At 60.6% G+C, this 11,973-nt stretch overlaps 2 non-coding genes across 2 annotated transcripts; both read right to left on the bottom strand.

The window, feature by feature from the left end:
* Nucleotides 1-6,816: 6,816 nt before the first annotated feature.
* On the bottom strand, nt 6,817-7,008 carry LOC140361321 (U2 spliceosomal RNA). Its single transcript, XR_011926996.1, has one exon. It is a non-coding gene; the product is annotated as a U2 spliceosomal RNA (small nuclear RNA).
* Nucleotides 7,009-7,171: 163 nt separating this feature from the next.
* LOC140361316 (U1 spliceosomal RNA) lies at nt 7,172-7,337 on the bottom strand. Its single transcript, XR_011926991.1, has one exon. It is a non-coding gene; the product is annotated as a U1 spliceosomal RNA (small nuclear RNA).
* Nucleotides 7,338-11,973: the final 4,636 nt, after the last annotated feature.

Here is an 11,973-nt window from a genome sequence, read left to right as displayed (position 1 = left end):
CACCGTGACTGACCCGCACACCGTGACTCACCCGCACACCGCGACTGACCCGCACACAGAACACACTGTGACTGACCCTCACACAGAACACACTGTGACTGACCCGCACACAGAACACACCGTGACTGACCCGCACACAGAACACACCGTGACTGACCCGCACTCCGAGCAAACCATGACTAACTCGCACACATAACACACCGTGACTGACCCGAACACAGAACACACCATGACTGACCCGCACACAGAGCACACCGTGACTGACCCGCACACCGTGACTCACCCGCACACCGCGACTGACCCGCACACCGCGACTGACCCGCACACAGAGCACACTGTGACTGACCCTCACACAGAACACACTGTGACTGACCAGCACACCGTGACAGACCCGCACACCGTGACTGACCCGCACACCATGACTGACCCGCAAACCGTGACTGACCCGCACACAGAGCACACCGTGACTGACCTGTACACAGAGCACACCGTGACTGACCCGCACACCGTGACTGACCCGCACACCGTGACTGACCCGCACTCAAACCACACCGTGACTGACCCTCACACAGAGCACACCGTGACTGACCCGCACACAGAGCACACCGTGACTGACCCGCACACAGAACACACCGTGACTGACCCGCACTCATAGCACACCGTGACTGACCCGCACTCATAGCACACCGTGACTGACCCGCACACAGAACACACCGTGACTGACCAGCACTCATAGCACACCGTGACTGACCCGCACACAGAACACACCGTGACTGACCCTCACACAGAGCACACCGTGAATGACCCGCACTCATAGCACACCGTGACTGACCCGCACTCATAGCACACCGTGACTGACCCGCACACAGAACACACCGTGACTGACCAGCACTCATAGCACACCGTGACTGACCCGCACACAGAACACACCGTGACTGACCCGCTCACAGAACAAACCGTGATTGACCCATACACAGAACAAACAGTGACTGACCCGCACACAGAACACATCGTGACTGACCCGCATACTGAGCACACCGTGACTGACCCGCAAACACAGCACACCGTGAATGACCCCAAGACCGTGACTGACCCGCACTCAGAGAACACCGTGACTGACCCGCACACAGAACACACCGTGACTGACCCGGACACCGTGACTGACCCGCACACTGAGCACACCGTGACTGACCCGCACACAAAGCACACCGTGACTGACCCGCACACAGAGCACACCGTGACTGACCCGCACACAGAACACACCGAGACTGACCCGCACACAGAGAACACCGTGACTGACCCGCACACCGTGACTGACCCGCACTCAAACCAAACCGTGACTGACCCACACACAGAACACACCGAGACTGACCCGCACACAGAACAAACCGCTAGTGACCCGCACTCATAGCACACCGTGACTGACCCGCACACAGAGCACACCGTGACTGACCCGCACACAGAACACACCGTGACTGACCCTCACACAGAGCACACCGTGACTGACCCGCACACAGAGCACACCGTGACTGACCCGCACACAGAACACACCGTGACTGACCCGCACTCATAGCACGCCGTGACTGACCCGCACTCAAACCAGACCGTGACTGACCCACACACAGAACACACCCTGACTGACCCGCACACAGAACACACCGTGACTGACGCGCACACAGAACACACCGTGACTGACCCTCACACAGAGCACACTGTGACTGACCCGCACACAGAGCACACCGTGACTGACCCGGACACCGTGACTGACCCACACACTGAGCACACCGTGACTGACCCGCATACAGAACACACTGTGACTGACCCTCACACAGAACACACTGTGACTGACCCGCACACAGAACACACCGTGACTGACCCGCACACAGAGCACACCGTGACTGACCCGCACACAGAGCACACCGTGACTGACCCGCACACAGAGCACACCGTGACTGACCCGCACACAGAACACACCGTGACTGAGGCGCACACAGAACACACCGTGACTGACCCCCACACAGAACACACCGTGACTGACCCGCACTCATAGCACACCGTGACTGACCCGCACTCATAGTACACCGTGACTGAGGCGCACACAGAACACATCGTGACTGACCCGCATACTGAGCACACCGTGACTGACCCGCAAACACAGCACACCGTGAATGACCCCAAGACCGTGACTGACCCGCACTCAGAGAACACCGTGACTGACCCGCACACAGAACACCCCGTGACTGACCCAAGTACAGAACAAACTGTGACTGACCCACACAAAGAGCACACCGTGACTGACCCGGACACCGTGACTGACCCGCACACTGAGCACACCGTGACTGACCCGCACACAAAGCACACCGTGACTGACCCGCACACAGAGCACACCGTGACTGACCCGCACACAGAACACACCGAGACTGACCCGCACACAGAGAACACCGTGACTGACCCGCACACCGTGACTGACCCGCACTCAAACCAAACCGTGACTGACCCACACACAGAACACACCGTGACTGACCCGTACTCAGAGCACACCGAGACTGACCCGCACACAGAACAAACCGTGAGTGACCCGCACACAGAGCACACCGTGACTGACCCGCACACAGAACAAACCGTGAGTGACCCGCACTCATAGCACACCGTGACTGACCCGCACACAGAGCACACCGTGACTGACCCGCACACAGAACACACCGTGACTGACCCTCACACAGAGCACACCGTGACTGACCCGCACACAGAGAACACCGTGACTGACCCGCACACAGAACACACCGTGACTGACCCGCACTCATAGCACGCCGTGACTGACCCGCACTCATAGCACACCGTGACTGACCCGCACACAGAACACACCGTGACTGACCCGCACACAGAACAAACCGTGAGTGACCCGCACACAGAACACACAGTGACTGTCCCGCACACAGAACACACCGTGACTGAGGCGCACACAGAACACACCGTGACTGACCCGCACACAGAGCACACCGTGACTGACCCGCACACAGAACACACCGTGACTGACCCGCACTCATAGCACACCGTGACTGACCCGCACTCATAGCACACCGTGACTGACCCGCACACAGAACACACCGTGACTGACCCGCACACAGAACAAACCGTGAGTGACCCGCACACAGAACACATTGTGACTGACCCGCACACTGAGCACACCGTGACTGACCCGCAAACACAGCACACCGTGAATGACCCCCAGACCGTGACTGACCCGCACACAGAGCACACCGTGACTGACCCGCACACAGAGCACACCGTGACTGACCCGCACACAGAACACACCGTGACTGAGGCGCACACAGAACACACCGTGACTGACCCCCACACAGAACACACCGTGACTGACCCGCACTCATAGCACACCGTGACTGACCCGCACTCATAGTACACCGTGACTGACCAGCACACAGAACACACCGTGACTGACCCGCACTCAGAAAACACACCTTGACTGACCCGCACACAGAGCAAACCGTGACTGACCCGCACACAGAGCACACCGTGACTGACCTGCACACAGAGCACACCGTGACTGACCCGCACACCGTGACTGACCCGCACACAGAGCACACCGTGACTGACCCGCACTCAGAACACCCCGTGACTGACCCAAACACAGAACAAACTGTGACTGACCCACACAAAGAGCACACCGTGACTGACCCACACACTGAGCACACCGTGACTGACCCGCACACAGAGCACACCGTGACTGACCCGCACACAGAGAACACCGTGAGTGACCCGCACACAGAACACACGGTGACTGACCCGCACACAGAGCACACCGTGACTGACCCGCACACAGAACACACCGTGACTGACCCGCACTCAGAACACACCGTGACTGACCCAAACACAGAACAAACTGTGACTGACCCACACAAAGAGCACACCGTGACTGACCCACACACTGAGCACACCGTGACTGACCCGCACACAGAGCACACCGTGACTGACCCGCACACAGAGAACACCGTGAGTGACCCGCACACAGAACACACCGTGACTGACCCGCACACAGAGCACACCGTGACTGACCCGCACACAGAACACACCGTGACTGACCCGCACTCAGAACACACCGTGACTGACCCAAACACAGAACAAACTGTGACTGACCCGCACACAGAACACATCGTGACTGACGCGCACACAGAACACACCATGACTGACCCTCACACAGAGCACACCGTGACTGACCCGCACACAGAGCACACCGTGACTGACCCGCACTCATAGCACACCGTGACTGACCCGCACACAGAGCACACCGTGACTGACCCGCACACAGAACTCACCGTGACTGACCCGCACACAGAGCATACCGTGACTGACCCGCACACAGAACACACCGTGACTGACCCTCACACAGAGCACACCGTGACTGACCCGCACACGGAGCACACCGTGACTGACCCGCACACGGAGCACACCGTGACTGACCCGCACACGGAGCACACCGTGACTGACCCGCAATCAGAGCACACCGTGACTGTCCCGCACACAGAACACACCGTGACTGACCCGCACACAGAACACACCGAGACTGACCCGCACACAGAGCACACCGTGACTGACCCGCACACCGTGACTGACCCACACACAGAACACACCGTGACTGACCCGCACTCAGAAAACACCATGACCCACCCGCACACAGAACACACCGTGACTGACCCGCACACAGAACAAACCGTGACTGACCCGCACACAGAACAAACCGTGACTGAGTCGCACAGAGAGCACACCGTGACTGTCCCGCACACAGAACACACCGAGACTGACCCGCACACAGAGCACACCGTGACTGACCCGCACACCGTGACTGACCCGCACTCAAACCAAACCGTGACTGACCCACACACAGAACACACCGTGACTGACCCGTACTCAGAGCACACCGTGACTGACCCGCACTCAGAAAACACCGTGACCCACCCGCACACAGAACACACCATGACTGACCCTCACACAGAGCACACCGTGACTGACCCGCACACAGAGCACACCGTGACTGACCCGCACTCATAGCACACCGTGACTGACCCGCACACAGAGCACACCGTGACTGACCCGCACACAGAACTCACCGTGACTGACCCGCACACAGAGCATACCGTGACTGACCCGCACACAGAACACACCGTGACTGACCCTCACACAGAGCACACCGTGACTGACCCGCACACGGAGCACACCGTGACTGACCCGCACACGGAGCACACCGTGACTGACCCGCACACGGAGCACACCGTGACTGACCCGCAATCAGAGCACACCGTGACTGTCCCGCACACAGAACACACCGTGACTGACCCGCACACAGAACACACCGAGACTGACCCGCACACAGAGCACACCGTGACTGACCCGCACACCGTGACTGACCCACACACAGAACACACCGTGACTGACCCGCACTCAGAAAACACCATGACCCACCCGCACACAGAACACACCGTGACTGACCCGCACACAGAACAAACCGTGACTGACCCGCACACAGAACAAACCGTGACTGAGTCGCACAGAGAGCACACCGTGACTGTCCCGCACACAGAACACACCGAGACTGACCCGCACACAGAGCACACCGTGACTGACCCGCACACCGTGACTGACCCGCACTCAAACCAAACCGTGACTGACCCACACACAGAACACACCGTGACTGACCCGTACTCAGAGCACACCGTGACTGACCCGCACTCAGAAAACACCGTGACCCACCCGCACACAGAACAAACCGTGACTGACCCGCACACAGAACACCCCGTGACTGACCCAAACACAGAACAAACTGTGACTGACCCACACACAGAGCACACCGTGACTGACCCGCACACAGAGCACACCGTGACTGACCCGCACATAGATCACACCGTGACTGACCCGCACACAGAACACACCGTGACTGACCCGCACACAGAACACATCGTGACTGACGCGCACACAGAACACATCGTGACTGACGCGCACACAGAACACACCGTGACTGACCCTCACACAGAGCACACCGTGACTGACCTGCACACAGAGCACACCGTGACTGACCCGCACTCATAGCACACCGTGACTGACCCGTACTCATAGCACACCGTGACTGACCCGCAATAAGAGCACACCGTGACTGACCCGCACACAGAACAAACCGTGACTGACCCGCACACAGAACACCCCGTGACTGACCCAAACACAGAACAAACTGTGACTGACCCACACACAGAGCACACCGTGACTGACCTGGACACGTGACTGACCCGCACACTGAGCACACCGTGACTGACCCGCACACAGAGCACACCGTGACTGACCCGCACACAGAGCACACCGTGACTGACCCGCACACAGAACAAACCGTGAGTGACCCGCACACAGAACACACAGTGACTGACCCACACACAAAACACACAGTGACTGACCCGCACACAGAACACACCGTGACTGACCCTCACACAGAGCACACCGTGACTGACCCGCACACAGAGCACACCGTGACTGACCCGCACACAGAACACACCGTGAGTGACCCGCACACAGAACACACAGTGACAGACCCGCACACAGAACACATCGTGACTGACGCAAACACAGAACACACCGTGACTGACCCTCACACAGAGCACACCGTGACTGACCCGCACACAGAACACACCGTGAAATATCAAGCCCTTCCACTCAGAACGTCTCCGACAATTTTACTCACATGAGGGTATGATGGCACATTTGCATGTAACGTGACGGCGAAAACAAACTGAATGACTTTTTTTAACCTGAGAGAGGAGGTGCACCGTTCTCGGAGGTACTGCAATACCGAGCCGATGCGTGGAGTGGACGGAGCAAGCCCCAAATTCCATCTCCCTGGTCCAAAAATCTATTTAATATATGGTCCCCGGGTAGGGGACGTATCAGATATTAAACTGATAAGAACAGATACTACACTTGATCTTAGCCAAAAGGCCGAGAAGCGATGCCCACAATGGGTTCGGGGAGCAGTGAGCTCTCCCCACGCTGACCCTCCCGTCAACGGTCCAAAGCGGCACCCGCGCAAAGCGCCCGGCGGAGAGGCCGGAGCACGAGCGGCGTACATGAAAACGACCCTTTGGTTTTTTTTTTATCCTCTGACAAAAAACAAGAGGGGAGAGCGCGAACGCAGTCCCCCACTACCAGAAATTATGCAGTTGAGATTCCCACATTTGGGGAATTCACAGGGGTCAGCACATCCTGTTTGTGCAATGGACGAGCCTCGCCCTGGGTGAACCACCTTCCTGATCATGGTGTCGCCCCTGCCAGGTAAGTATGAGTTGCTCTGCTCCGAGCCAAGGCCCAGGCCCTGGAAGAGGCAATGTGGCAGCATGGTCCTTCCAGCCATTTGCATGGACCAGCTTCCACCCGACGATTGAGCCCCAGGTTAACCCTTTAGGCGCCAGAGATTATGGATGAAATAAATGTATAAATAAAAAACTTCCTGAGATACAGAGAACTGAAGCCGGGGCACAGCTCTGGGTCGGCAGTGCCCCTGGAGGCCCGTAGAAGCTCCACACTCCAGTTGATTCTTGGATAAAAGTGCACCCAGCCGGTCTCGAACTTGCGTGAGGCGGAGCATCCACCCCGCACACGGCCAGACTTTGCCCGGCCAGGGAGCACCTTCTGCGGGTCGGAGGCTCCGGGTCGGAGCCCCTGGAGCCTGGAGCCCTCACCGGGCCCCGAACTCGGCTGCCGGAGGCAGTGCAGTGCCTCATGGATAAAAGTGCACCCAGCCGGTCTCGAACTCGCGTGAGGCGGAGCAGGGATCATCCATGAATCAACCATGAAAATGGTACAAATCATGGTTCTATGTATACCGGACAAGGAGCTTGGTCTATTGGCACTCAAGACCCGCCATCGTAGGGCCCCGTTCTGGTTTTATCCAGCTTCGAAGGCTCCTGCGCACTGCGGGTTTGTTTACATTTTGCGGCTGTGGTTTTGCTCCGGCTAACCTCACGCCGGACACGTCTCACCCAGGTTTTCTCCCACGGATGTCCCACCAGGCGCGGGGCGTCAGTCTGACTGGCTTCCCCCGCGCCTGGCCCCTTGTCTCCGGAGATGGGACCGTCACTCACCCCCGCACTGAAGGGCGCGCGGCTTGAAGGATGATGGCTGCGCTTAGCCCCTGTCCCAGGGGCTCTGCACCAGTCCCCTTCAGCCTCAACGCGTCCGGTGGAACAACAGTCCAGGCCCACTGTCACTCACCCCCGCACTGAAGGACGCGCGGCTTGAAGGATGATGGCTGTGCTTAGCCCCTGTGCCAGGGGCTCTGAGCCAGTCCCCTTCAGCCTCAATGCGTCCGGTGGGAACACATAGTCCGGGTCCACTGTCACTCACCCCTGCGCAGAAGGACGCGCGGCTTGGAGGATGATGGCTGCGCTTAGCCCCTGGCACAGGGGCTCTGCACCAGTCCCCTTCAGCCTCAACGCGTCCGGTGGAACAACAGTCCAGGCCCACTGTCACTCACCCCCGCACTGAAGGACGCGCGGCTTGAAGGATGATGGCTGTGCTTAGCCCCTGTGCCAGGGGCTCTGAGCCAGTCCCCTTCAGCCTCAACGCGTCCGGTGGAAACACAGTCCGGGTCCACTGTCACTCACCCCTGCGCAGAAGGACGCGCGGCTTGGAGGATGATGGCTGCGCTTAGCCCCTGGCACAGGAGCTCTGCACCAGTCCCCTTCAGCCTCAACGCGTCCGGTGGAACAACAGTCCAGGCCCACTGTCACTCACCCCCGCACTGAAGGACGCGCGGCTTGAAGGATGATGGCTGTGCTTAGCCCCTGTGCCAGGGGCTCTGAGCCAGTCCCCTTCAGCCTCAACGCGTCCGGTGGAAACACAGTCCGGGTCCACTGTCACTCACCCCTGCGCAGAAGGACGCGCGGCTTGGAGGATGATGGCTGCGCTTAGCCCCTGGCACAGGGGCTCTGCACCAGTCCCCTTCAGCCTCAACGCGTCCGGTGGAACAACAGTCCAGGCCCACTGTCACTCACCCCCGCACTGAAGGACGCGCGGCTTGGAGGATGATGGCTGCGCTTAGCCCCTGTTACAGGGGCTCTGCGCCAGTCCCCTTCAGCCTCAACGCGTCCGACGGAACCACAGTCCGGGCCCACTGTCACTCACCCCCGCGCAGCAGGAGGCGCGGCTTGAAGGATGATGGCTGCGCTTAGCCCCTAGGCCCAAGGGCCAGTCCCCTTCAGCCTCAACGTGTCCGATGGCTCTGCGCGGGGCGGGGGGCAGGGCCGGCGCATATTTTTGGTCCGACTCCGGTCCCTTCCTTGTCTCTTGAGTTTGTCAAATGCGGCGCCTGTCCAGGGCTCACTTTGCTATCAACTGGGGTCACCCGTGGCTGGTCACCGCCATCGTAGGGCCCCGTTCTGGTTTCATCCAGCTTCGAAGGCTCCTGCGCACTGCGGGGTTGTAGGCATTTGTGGTCCTGATTTGCGCTGGCTCACCCTCACGCTGGACACAGCGCCAGATGATATATTTGGTCGGACTCCGGTCCCTTCCTCGTCTCTGAGTTTTTCAAATGCAGCGCCTGTCCAGGGCTCACTTTGCTATCAACTGGCTGGTCACCGCCATCGTAGGGCCCCGTTCTGGTTTCATCCAGCTTCGAAGGCTCCTGCGCACTGCGGGGTTGTAGGCATTTGTGGTCCAGAGCCCCGGCTCTAAATTAAACCTGTTACCCTAGTAGGCCGGCCTCCGGGTCCCCCTCTCTTCTTCGGTTATGGAGTACACTGGGCGCGGGGGCAGCCAGTGGAGGGCAAGGGCCCTGCCTCCAAGTGTGGTGTAGGGGACAGGGGAGCCAGGGCCTTGGGGCCCTGGTTCTTTTTATCTTTTAAAGTGGCTCAGAGTACCAAGGGCACGGACTTCCAGGGGGCTGCACCAAGGGTGTGTAGCTCGTGTGGGGGTGCTTAAGTGTGGGTACCCGGGGACGAAAGGTGGGCCGGGGCCGGCGCGAGCCTCTGTGGTGAGTGCTGGGCCGTTCCCTTGGTACTCCAGTCAGAGTACCAAGGGCACGGACTTCCATGGTATAGTACCAAGGGCACGGACCTCCAGGGGGCTGAACCAAGGGTGTGTAGCCCGTGTGGGGGTGCTTAAGTGTGGGTCCCCGGGTTCGAAGGGAGAGCCTGGTCCCCGGTGGTCATCCCCGGAGTCCCAGAGCCCGCAACCCGGGGAAGAGTGGCCCGTCCCCAGACTGAGTTTGGGGGAATGCGGGGTGGCTCTGGAGGTGCTCCGTGGGTTCCAGGGGGTGTTCAGTGGAGGCCATGCCCAGCCAGAGTGGCCCTTCCCCGGGCAGAGTCTGGGGAGAGTGGGGGGTGGCTCTGGAGGTGCTCCGGGGGCTCCAGGGGTTCCAGGGGGTGCTCAGCGGAGGCCATGCCCAGCCAGAGTGGCCCTTCCCCGGGCAGAGTCTGGGGAGAGTGGGGGGTGGCTCTGGAGGTGCTCCGGGGGCTCCAGGGGTTCCAGGGGGTGCTCAGTGGGGGCCATGCCCAGCCAGAGTGGCCATTCCCCGGGGTGAGTCTGGAGGAGTGGGGGGTGGCTCTGGAGGGGCTCCAGGGGTTCCAGGGGGTGCTCGGCGGAGGCCATGCCCAGCCAGAGTGGCCCTTCCCGGGGTGAGTCTGGAGGAGTGGGGGGTGGCTCTGGAGGGGCTCCAGGGGTTCCAGGGGGTGCTCAGTGGAGGCCATGCCCAGCCAGAGTGGCCCTTCCCCGGGCAGAGTCTGGGGAGAGTGGGGGGTGGCTCTGGAGGTGCTCCGGGGGCTCCAGGGGTTCCAGGGGGTGCTCAGTGGGGGCCATGCCCAGCCAGAGTGGCCCTTCCCCGGGGTGAGTCTGGAGGAGTGGGGGGTGGCTCTGGAGGGGCTCCAGGGGTTCCAGGGGGTGCTCAGTGGGGGCCATGCCCAGCCAGAGTGGCCCTTCCCCGGGGTGAGTCTGGAGGAGTGGGGGGTGGCTCTGGAGGGGCTCCAGGGGTTCCAGGGGGTGCTCAGTGGAGGCCATGCCCAGCCAGAGTGGCCCTTCCCCGGGCAGAGTCTGGGGAGAGTGGGGGGTGGCTCTGGAGGTGCTCCGGGGGTTCCAGGGGTTCCAGGGGGTGCTCAGTGGAGGCCATGCCCAGCCAGAGTGGCCCTTCCCCGGGCAGAGTCTGGGGAGAGTGGGGGGTGGCTCTGGAGGTGCTCCGGGGGTTCCAGGGGTTCCAGGGGGTGCTCAGTGGAGGCCATGCCCAGCCAGAGTGGCCCTTCCCCGGGCAAAGTCTGGCCGTGTGCGGGGTGGATGATCCCTGCTCCGCCTCACGCGAGTTCGAGGCCGGCTGGGTGCACTTTTATCCATGAGGCACTGCACTGCCTCCGGCAGCCGAGTTCGGGGCCCGGTGAGGGCTCCAGGCTCCAGGGGCTCCGACCCGGAGCCTCCGACCCGCAGAAGGTGCTCCCTGGCCGGGCAAAGTCTGGCCGTGTGCGGGGTGGATGATCCCTGCTCCGCCTCACGCGAGTTCGAGACCGGCTGGGTGCACTTTTATCCATGAGGCACTGCACTGCCTCCGGCAGCCGAGTTCGGGGCCCGGTGAGGGCTCCAGGCTCCAGGGGCTCCGACCCGGAGCCTCCGACCCGCAGAAGGTGCTCCCTGGCCGGGCAAAGTCTGGCCGTGTGCGGGGTGGATGATCCCTGCTCCGCCTCACGTGAGTTCGGGACCGGCTGGGTGCACTTTTATCCAAGAATCAACTGGAGTGTGGAGCTTTTACGGGCCTCCAGGGGCACTGCCGACCCAGAGCTGTGCCCCGGCTTCAGTTCTCTGTATCTCAGGAAGTTTTTTATTTGTACATTTATTTCATCCATAATCTCTGGCGCCTAAAGGGTTATTCCAAGTCTCACAGCTTCATCAAACCTGTGCATTATTGAAGTTGCCACTAGAGGGAGCTGTGACAAAACC

This window comes from Eucyclogobius newberryi, unplaced genomic scaffold, assembly GCF_026437365.1.
Source record: "Eucyclogobius newberryi isolate DKJ021-1_F unplaced genomic scaffold, fEucNew1.0.hap1 SCAF_15, whole genome shotgun sequence".
In the NCBI taxonomy this organism is placed as follows: Eukaryota; Metazoa; Chordata; class Actinopteri; order Gobiiformes; family Gobiidae; genus Eucyclogobius; species Eucyclogobius newberryi.
Note: the sequence above shows the minus strand (reverse complement) of the source record. Positions and strands in the feature narration are given on the sequence as shown.